Below are 9,830 nucleotides of genomic sequence, written 5' to 3'. Positions count from 1 at the left end.
AACGCCCATTTGATATTTTCTTGTCTGATACTTATTTTGAATATAATCAATCCATCTTCTCCATTCCAATAGGTATCTTTCTTGTGTATAGTCCTTCAAATATGCTGAGATTTTCGCCATTTCTGCTAAGTTCGTTACTTTCAGTATCCACTCTTCAATAGTAGGCAAAGAGTCCTTCTTCCAGTATTGCGCTACCAACAGCCTAGCTGCTGATATTAAGTTCAAAATCAATTTAGTCTCTAATACTGTACAATCCGTCGTTATACCCAGTAGAAACAATTGAGGAGTAAATTTCAACCTTCTTTTCAAAATGTTCTGCATCACCCACCAAATTTTTATTCAAAATGCCTTGATTTTCTTACAGGTCCACCATATATGATAATAAGTTGCATCATCACATTCACATGTCCAACATTTAGCTTGCAAATTCGAGTACATACATGATAATTTTTTAGGATCTAAGTGCCATCTATAAAACATTTTATAAAAATTCTTTCTCAAATTTTGTGCTTGCGTAAATTTGACATTTCTGACCCATATCTTTTCCCACGTTTCCATCATCACTGGTTCCTGAAAGTTTTGTGCCCATTTTATCATACAATCCTTAACCAGTTCTGTTTCTGAATCTATTTCCAATAAAGCATTATACAACCTTTTAATATGCATCTGACTTTGATCTCTAATCTGTTTCACCAAATTTTCCTCCTTTTGTATAATGCCAATTTTTTGATCTTCCCTCCATCTAGCTTGAAGCTGACCGTACTGAAACCAAGTGTAAATTATCCCTTCTTCTTTTAATGCTTCTAAAGATTTCAGTTGCAGCTTACCCCTTTCCAAAAGAAGAAGCTTTTTATAAGTAATCACCTCTGTTTTTTGCTCTATATTTTCTATTGCATGTCTGGGATTTGGGTATCCTGTAATTTAGCTTATATTGATACTTTTTCCAAACCCTCAACAACACATTTCTAAGTATATGATCCTTAAATGCTTTATCCACTTTTTTTTCATATAACAGAGAAGCATGCCATCCATATAACAAATCATAACCTTCTATGTTTAATATTCTTTCTTCAGTTAAGTTAAACCAGTCGCTAATTTGTGATAAAGCAGCTGCTTCATAGTACAATCTTAAGTTAGGCATTTTAAGACCTCCTCTCTCACGTACATCCTGTATAATTTTCAGTTTCACTCTTGGTTTCTTCCCATCCCAGATGAAAGTATTAATCCCTTTCTGCCATTCCATCAAGTTTCCATCTTGCTTAAGCACTGGTATCATTCAAGTAGTGAAATACTTAATTTCTTTTTTGTGGTGAATTTAGGCCATTAACATTCCAAGATAGGAATTTAGTTGCCATCTTTAGCCTTTCCAAGTTGCATGAGCATCAGCTGAAGATCCTCCTCCACCTTACTCTTCGGCCTAGTCCCCCCCACTGCTTCTGTTTTCTGGACTTCTTGAGATAAATCTTGAGATTGTTGCATTTTTTATTGTTGTTCTTGAAGTTTATAAGTTGATCGGGTCAGTCGTTGTGCTTTCGGCTCTCCCTTCTTAGATGGTTCCAAAGTTGGGGGTAGGCCCCCAAGATCCAAACCTTCTTCCATGATAATTCCTCCAGCTGCAACCTCCGCATAAGTTTGTATCTGCTTTCCATCTTTTTCTTGTTGTATCATCTCCATTTTCTTCCTACCCCCACCCCCCTGGTGAGGGTGGGTATCCAGCCTTTAAAACATTGACATAAAAATCTTTTGCCTTCCAGACTGTGTTTAACCAGTATCTTTCTCCACTATAAGTCACTATTAACCCGGTTGGAACGTCCCATCTGTATGCCACTTGTTGATTTCTCAGCTCAATTACCAAAAAGCCAAAGTCTTTTCTACTTCTCAACATCTTTGGAGGGATCTCTTTCAAAACTACCACTTCTTGCCCAGCCACCTGAACTTTATTCTTGTAAGAAGGTTGTAAAATATCATTTCTGATCCTCCTAGTAGTAAAATAAATCACCACATCTCTTGGCAGCTGTCTTTGTCTTGCCAGCCAGGAGTTAACCCTGTAGATTTTATCAATTCGGCTTGCCACATCTTCTGGTCTTTCTTTAATTATCTCTGCAATAGCATCAGCACAAATATCTTTTAAATTTTCTTTGCTGTTTTCTTTCAGGCCTCTCAATCTCAAAGCAAACTCCATGGACCTGTATTGTAACATTACCAATTCATCATCCACTTTCTCTGTTTTGGTCATGACATCTCCCATTTTGCTTTCCAAATTTAAATTGGCTTCATTAATTTTTTCCACTTTCTCATCCAGCTGAATAACAAGTTTTGACAATCCTGATACAGCATAAACAATATCATCTCTTATTTCATCGTGTTTTGTTGCAACCACTTCTTTAATTGATTTTATATCCTCCTCAACTTTCTTTAATTTCCCTTCCACAAGTACAGTTAAGTTATTCATTGCTATGGCTTGATTATTCATAGCTCCTTTCATTGCTGTTGCTTGATTATTCATGGCTTCTTTCATAAATTCTTTGAAATCATTAAGAGCAGCCTCCTGACTCTGTGAATCAGCCGGAAGTTGTGCTTTCTGTGTCACCACTGACACAACTGGAGAACCTCCCCCTCCTTTAACAACTCCTGGGTTAACTTGTTTAGAAGCCATCTTTTTTTTTTTTCCTTTTAAAAAGATCTCTTTTTTTTCCAAAGCCACAAAGTCCCTTGAACAACTTTAAAATGCTTGTAATTTATAGTCTCTAGTTTATCAGGCAAAATAGTCTTTTCTCCACAGGCTCTCACTTCCCAGCAGCTTTAATCCACTCTCCCAGCGTAAAGTTCTCAATAAGCACTTTCGTTTCTGACTTTCACTTTCAAAACCATAACAAAGACATCATCTTCAGCCTCCAGCTCAATGAGATTCAGTTTGAAACAAAGTAACTCCGGAGTTAAGCTCTGTTACTTTTAAGGCTTGTTCTCCTGTTTCCACTCTGCCTGCGCTTGTAATAAATCAGACTCACTTTTTGACAGCAGGATCGGATCGCGGCTTTTCGCTCTGCTTCCACAGAGTCGTCCCGGCTTTGGAGCTTCTTGGCGGGCTGGCTGGGGAGCTCTCACCCTCCAAGCCTCTGGAATTATTTCAGAGGAATTTAAGGGAGCTCAACTCTCACCCACTGGCTCTCCTCTCCTTCTTTTCCCAAAGGGGAGGTTTTTCAGCCACCAGACAGCCGATTTGTGCTGTCAAAGCGGCTTTTACAAAGTCACGGGGCTGGCGGTCTAAGGAGACCATCCACGAAGCCTGCTGTGCCAACCGGAAGTCATATTATGTGTGCAATTCTTATGAGCAGATAAATGTGTTCTGTTCTGCAGATCCATTGACTGTAATATGGCTTTATAAAATATTGTCTTATATAAATTATACAAATTTGATAAATAAACACATATATTTAGGACAGTGTATCAGGACAGCATGTCTTCTATCTTTTTTGTGCAATAGTTTAAGTATCCAATGAACCATGCAGCCTAATAATGAAAATTAAAGAAACCTATAAAATACAGTTTCAATATCAATCTAATTCTCAACTGTAGGTGGCAGTTTATTCCACCATTTTGTCTTCATCCTGTCTGTAGCTTGGATAAAATAAATCATATTGTGCATACAGCAAATAATATTCATGACTCTTACTATATTTTATAGTCATCTAAGCTAAATTTCAGAACCTATAGAAGAAGAATGGACAATGTGTGGCTCTCCAGAACTTATTTCAGGCTTAGCCAGCATGGCCAATTCTAGAGAAAATAAAAGTTGCCGTTGATGACATCTGCAAGACCACACATTGCTTACCTCTGTTGTAGATAATCACTAGTTGCCTTTTCCAACTCAGCATTTATTTATTTTTTACTTTGCTGCCAGGTAAAACTTTATGAACTAAACATATATAATGGGCACCAAGTTTGAAGAAGATCAATCTGCATATGAATTCTGGTATGGGAACATATGGGTAATATTTTATGACAGTTATTTAATGATTGTGAGTTCTATGTGCTAAAGGAAAAATGTGTTTCATATTTACTATTGAGAATAATGCCAATGTGTAGATCACTAAAAGGATAGGGACGTATTTGGGACATGTAGTGGGGAGATAGTTTCTCTTTGGATTTCTATGGAGAAGATAGTTTTCTCTTTATCTGCTCCAGGAGATAAATATCTTTTCTTTAATATCCAGTTATTAATAATCCAGAGGAGCAGACATAATTAATGACATTATAGCTCCGTTTCTATCTCTATTCTTCAAATATCTTCTGGAATATTTCAAATGTTACCATTTTCTGTACTTTTTTCCCAATGCTGACTGAAGATAAAAAGCAAGCATGTCTTTTTTTCTTTTCTTTTTTTGCCTGGAGTATTTAGCTCCCTCTAGGGTCCAATTTTTGAAATTATTAGTACTTCAGCTAGTTTAAACAATTTCATGCCTATGAAGGTGCTATTTATTTCATTCTGTTCAGTTTTGAAGAATTGTCCTGCTGATGGTCTGAATTGAGCCCTTTCTATAAATTCTTCTAACCATTTTATTGGATAGGAAAACCTAAGTATGAAAAGAAGCAAAGAAAATCATGTGATTCAATTTTACTGAGGAAAGCAAAATTAATTTCTAAAAGAATTATTAGGAAAACCCATGTTCTTTCCTACTTTTCCTTAATATAGATGCTTCCAGATGTGTGGATAATTTCTAGGTTCTCTATTAGAATGGCCATTACTGAGTATTCTGAAATTTCCCATATTATTTACACGCTAGTTGCCCTAGAGATATGAATTTGTGGCCAATACATTGTGATTTTTTTTAAAAAAATCTACAACTTGAAAATTTACTTCCAGTGTTTATACAAAAATATGAGATTGAAAGATATAATTAGGAATTTTTTTAAAAAAACAACATTTGATTCTTGCACAAATTTGAAAGTTTACATACAACCAAAAGACTTCATAGAGAGAAAACAAAATTCAGAAATAGGTAGGCGCTCTCAACTATAATGATCTAGGTATTAAAATCAACATAGTCTCTCTAGCACTTCCAATTTTCTTCTCACTTAGAACCTTATATACTAAGGTATCAATTATGCTTATATTGGAAACAGTATATACCAGGGGTGAAATGCTCCTGGTTCGGACCGGATCGCCTGATCCTGTAGCGATGGAGGCGGGTGGTTCAGAGAACCGGTAGCAAAAATTCCTGGCCCCACCCCCCATGCTGATTTGAGCCGCACAATCATCAGAGGCTTTTTTATTACTTTTAAAAACATTTTTTCTACAACCTCTTTGACCAAAAAATGCTTTTAAAAGTTAAAAAAAAAAGCCTCTGATGATCGCCCGGCTCAGCTGGGATCGTCAAAGGGTTTTTTTCTTTTAAATGCCTCTGACAATCCAAGCTGAGTTGTCTGATCGGCAGAGCTTGGATTGTCAGAGGCATTTAAAAGAAAAAAACCCTTTTTTTCTTTTAAATGCCTCTGACGATCCAAGCTGAGTTGCCTGATCTGCAGAGGTTTTTTAAAAAGCCTCTGCTGATCAAGCAACTCAACTTGGATCGTCAGAGCCTTTTAAAAGGATTTTTTTTACAACTTCTTTTTTTTTTTAATTTGATTTATATGCCGCCCTTCTCCGGAGACTCAGGGCGGCTTACAGTGCGTTAAGCAATAGCCTTCATACCTTTGTATATTTTATACAAAGTCAGCTTATTGCCCCCACAAACGGGGTCCTCAATTTACCTACCTTAGAAAGGATGGAAGGCTGAGTCAACCTTGAGCCTGGCAAGATTTGAACTTACTTTTAATTGCAGACAGCTGGTGTTAAATTGCAGTGCCTTGTCTGCAGAGCTATCCCGGCTCAACTTCTTCCCCGAAGAGGTTGTAGAAAAAATGGTTTTAAAAGTTAAAAAAAAAAAATTGGCCATGCCTACCCAGTCACATTACCCCCCCTACCAAGCCACACCCATAGAACCGGTAGTAACAAATTTTAGATTTCATCACTGGTATATACCACACCATATTCAATGTAGTATATGCAACATTAGACAGTCACATGAAAAGAACTCCAGGATGGATCTTGTTACCTTTTCTGGGCTGAAAACACATTTTGAACAATCACTTCGTATCCTGTTTGTAATACAGTTTCAAATTTGGCAAATTTAAAATATGTGGACATCAAATCCCAAAATTTCCCAGTCAGCATGCAGGCTAGGTATATTTTAGAAGTTAAAGTCCATGCATTTTAGAGTTGCCTAGTATAAAAAACAATTTTCAAATGGTTCTCTACCAACCAGGGGTGGGTTCTACTTACCTTTACTACCGGTTCACAACGGGATCGTGCATGCACGCTTGCTTCGCTTCTGCATACGCAGATCGCTTCTCATGATGTCAGGGTCAGTGGGCGGAGCATCCTGCCAGTTTTACTACCGGTTCTATAGAACCGGTCCGAACTGGGAGCAACCCATGCCTGCTACCAACCCTCCTGAAGATATGCAATATTTATTTATTATTTATTAAACAAATTCTAGACTTGTAGAAAAACAACAAGGTGGACACCAATCTTATCCCTGGGGGAATGATGTTCCAAAGGGAGGAGCCACCACAGAAAAGGCCCTTTTTCTAGGTCCCACCAGATCTATTTCTTTGATAGATGGGATCTACAACCTGCTTACCTTACTGCTCTGGTGAGCTGGGCAGATGTAACTGGGGATAGGGACTCTGTCAAATACAGTAAGTCTCTGACTTACAACAATTTGTTTAGTGACAGTTCAAAGTTACAACAGCACTCAAAAAATGACTTATGGCTGTTTTTCACACTTAACAATCATTGCAGCATCCCAATGGTTACATTATCAAAATGCAGATGCTTGGCAATTGACTCATATTTATGACAGTAGCAGTGTCCTGGTATCGTGAGAACCTTTTGCAACTTTCTGACAAGCAAAGTCAATGGGAAAGCCAGACTCACTTAAATAACTGCAGCGAATCACTTAAGAAATGTGGCAAGAATGGCAATAAAATAGGGCAAAACTCACTTAACAATTTCTTGCTTAGTTACAGAAATTTTGGGTTCAATTTTGATCATCAGTTAAAGGCCACATGTAACCTAATCATATATAATACATATAATAATATGTGATAGATATATTAATCTTGCTGGGAGAGGAGACTGGGAAAGAAATAGAAATGAGCATAGACAATCGAGAGACAGAAAGTGAATCTATTGGCGGGTTTTTTTATAATTGGCAAATCCGGTTGAAAATCTGGGAAGAAGGGTTTAAACTTTCAGAGAGACTCTGTCTTAATGAACTCATTAAGACCAAGGGCTGGAATTTTCTCTTACAGTTTCAAGATCTTGTATTTATACTTGGCTAATATTAAAAATGCTTAAGGATGCCTGTATAGCTTCCTTGATCTTGCCCAGCTATGTGAGGCTTGATGCTACAAAGAATTCCATGGTCATTTTTGAGTATAGTACAGGAATGTGTGTGGGGACGAAATGAAGTCTCTTCTTACCACTAATAGGGTCCCAGGAATAAGGGGCTCTTTTTCCTACTACTGTCTTTCAAAACAACAGAGATTGGTGATAGGAATCAACCTTAGATGATGCATTCTCAAAGATGTATCTAATATCAGTAGTTAGCTATGAGCAGTGGTGGGATTCAAATAATTTAACAACCGGTTCTCTGCCCTAATGACTGCTGGGTAGGTGTTGGCAGGTGATCATGTGACTGGGTGGGCATGGCCAACTCGACATCACTCATCACACACAGCCCCGCCTCCAGGCCACTCGCCTCAAAGGCAGAGATGGTATTCAGTCGGTTTGGACCAGTTCGGGCTAATCCCACCACTGGCTGGCCCCACCCCCGCTCATTTTGCAGCCTGTTTTGAAGTCCACAAGTCTTAAAAGTTGCCAAGGTTGGATACCCCTGACCTAGATGTTCTGATAGATCAGTGTTTTTCAAATTTGGCAACTTTTAAGATGTATAGACTTCAACTTCCAGAATGCTATCTGGGCAATTCTGGTAGTCCACATATCATAGGATTTTATTTACCGGCTGAGCTAATCATTTCTGGACTATCAGACTTTCCGTACCTTGCCAAGAATTGTTATCAAAAGCTACTACGCATGTCCATCCACCCACATTCCTTTACACACTCCTTTCCTTTGTTCTCATGCCACGGGGGTGTCGACTGCTGGAAAGCAGCCGGCCCAAATTACTTTAAAAATGTAGCAATTAACTTTCTTAGTTAGTGAGGTGTTTTATTTTCTTTATAACAAATGAGTTTTATTAGAGAACTTTTCTTCGCGTTTCTTTTCAGAAACTGCATAACAACATAATTCTGCATAATCAGTATGTGTTGGTTCTAACAATGACTTCAAATGTTTAGTGTATTTTAGGTATCTCAATAATTTCTTAATACATGTCCAATGAAACTGTTTTGCCTTACCTAAGTGTCGAGATAAAAGATTAACACTAAGTGCAATGTCGGGTCTGGTCCAACTACTAATATACAATAGTGACCCAGTGACTGAACAATAAAGTGTTTGATTCTCGAACTCAGGACTTGCTTCTTGTGTCAAGTTGTGAAAATCTGTTTGCATGGGTGTCTTTGTTGTGTTATCATCCTTCATGTTGCAATGATGCAAAATTTGTTCAATTTTATCTTCTTGTGAAAGAGTAAACCCCTTCTGTGTTTTTTCAATCTGAACACCTAAATAAGTGCTAATGTGACCTAATGATTTCAATGTGAAGTATCTCTGCAAAGCTTTGGCAAAAATTTCACTCATTTGCTTATTTGGACCAATATAAACAATATCATCAACATAAACAAGAACTATCTCATATGCATTGTTAGATCTTTTTGTGAACACGCACTCATCAGTTTCGGACTTAATTGAATTTAGTTTGTCAGTAAGACATAAATACCACATTAAACCAGATTGTTTCAGACCATAAAGACTTTTGTTTAGAAACCAGGTATCCCCTTCTTGCTGTCGGAATCCTGGAGGACTTCTCACATAGATCTCTTCATCTAGGTCTGCATGTAGATAAGCCGTGTCAACATCAAACTGGAAAACTTCTAAACCAAGGATAGTTGCAGTTGCTAAAGCAATTTTTACACTCTCAGTTCTGACTGTCGGTGAGTAAGTATTTGTATAGTCCTCAGGATAACGTTGAGCGAAACCCTGAGCTACAAGTCTGGCCTTGTACAATGACTCACCATTTGGTTTCTTTTTGATTCTGTAGACCCATTGAGTGCCAATGACCTTTTTGTTTGCTGGAGGTTTTGCAGGTGTAAATACCTTAAGTTTCTTTAGACTGTCCATTTCAACCTGCATTGCATCATACCATTTGTCTTGCTCTGAATCAGGGAGCTGCTTGATTTGTGTGAAATTATCAGGTGGAAGTGTAACATTGCAAATCAAAGGCAAGGGTGCTTTTGTCAGTTGCCAAGAATATCATTGTGGAGGGATCCCTTTTGTGGCCCTCTTGGAACATCTCGGAACAACTGTCCAGTCTTCTTCTGCTTCGTCCTCGTCCTCACTTTCGTCGCTAGCGTCAGCATCCACGGCTTGCGAAGATGGAACATTGGGTTGAGAAGAATCAGTGGAATCTTGATCATCAATCTGTGTAGCATCAGCAGTATCATCTCTGCGAAAATAAACTCCAGGATCATTGGAATGAATCCTGGACCAGTCAATATCTTCTTCAAAATCAGCAGATTGGGAAATCATAATTACATGTTTAGAGTCAATAAATTTGCTCCATTTTGAGTTATCATCAATACCCATAAATCTCAGTCTCTTTGCTGCT

This window comes from Pantherophis guttatus, chromosome 4 (assembly GCF_059756535.1).
Source record: "Pantherophis guttatus breed Tessera chromosome 4, ASM5975653v1, whole genome shotgun sequence".
NCBI lineage: Eukaryota > Metazoa > Chordata > Lepidosauria > Squamata > Colubridae > Pantherophis > Pantherophis guttatus.
This window is presented reverse-complemented; position numbering follows the sequence as displayed.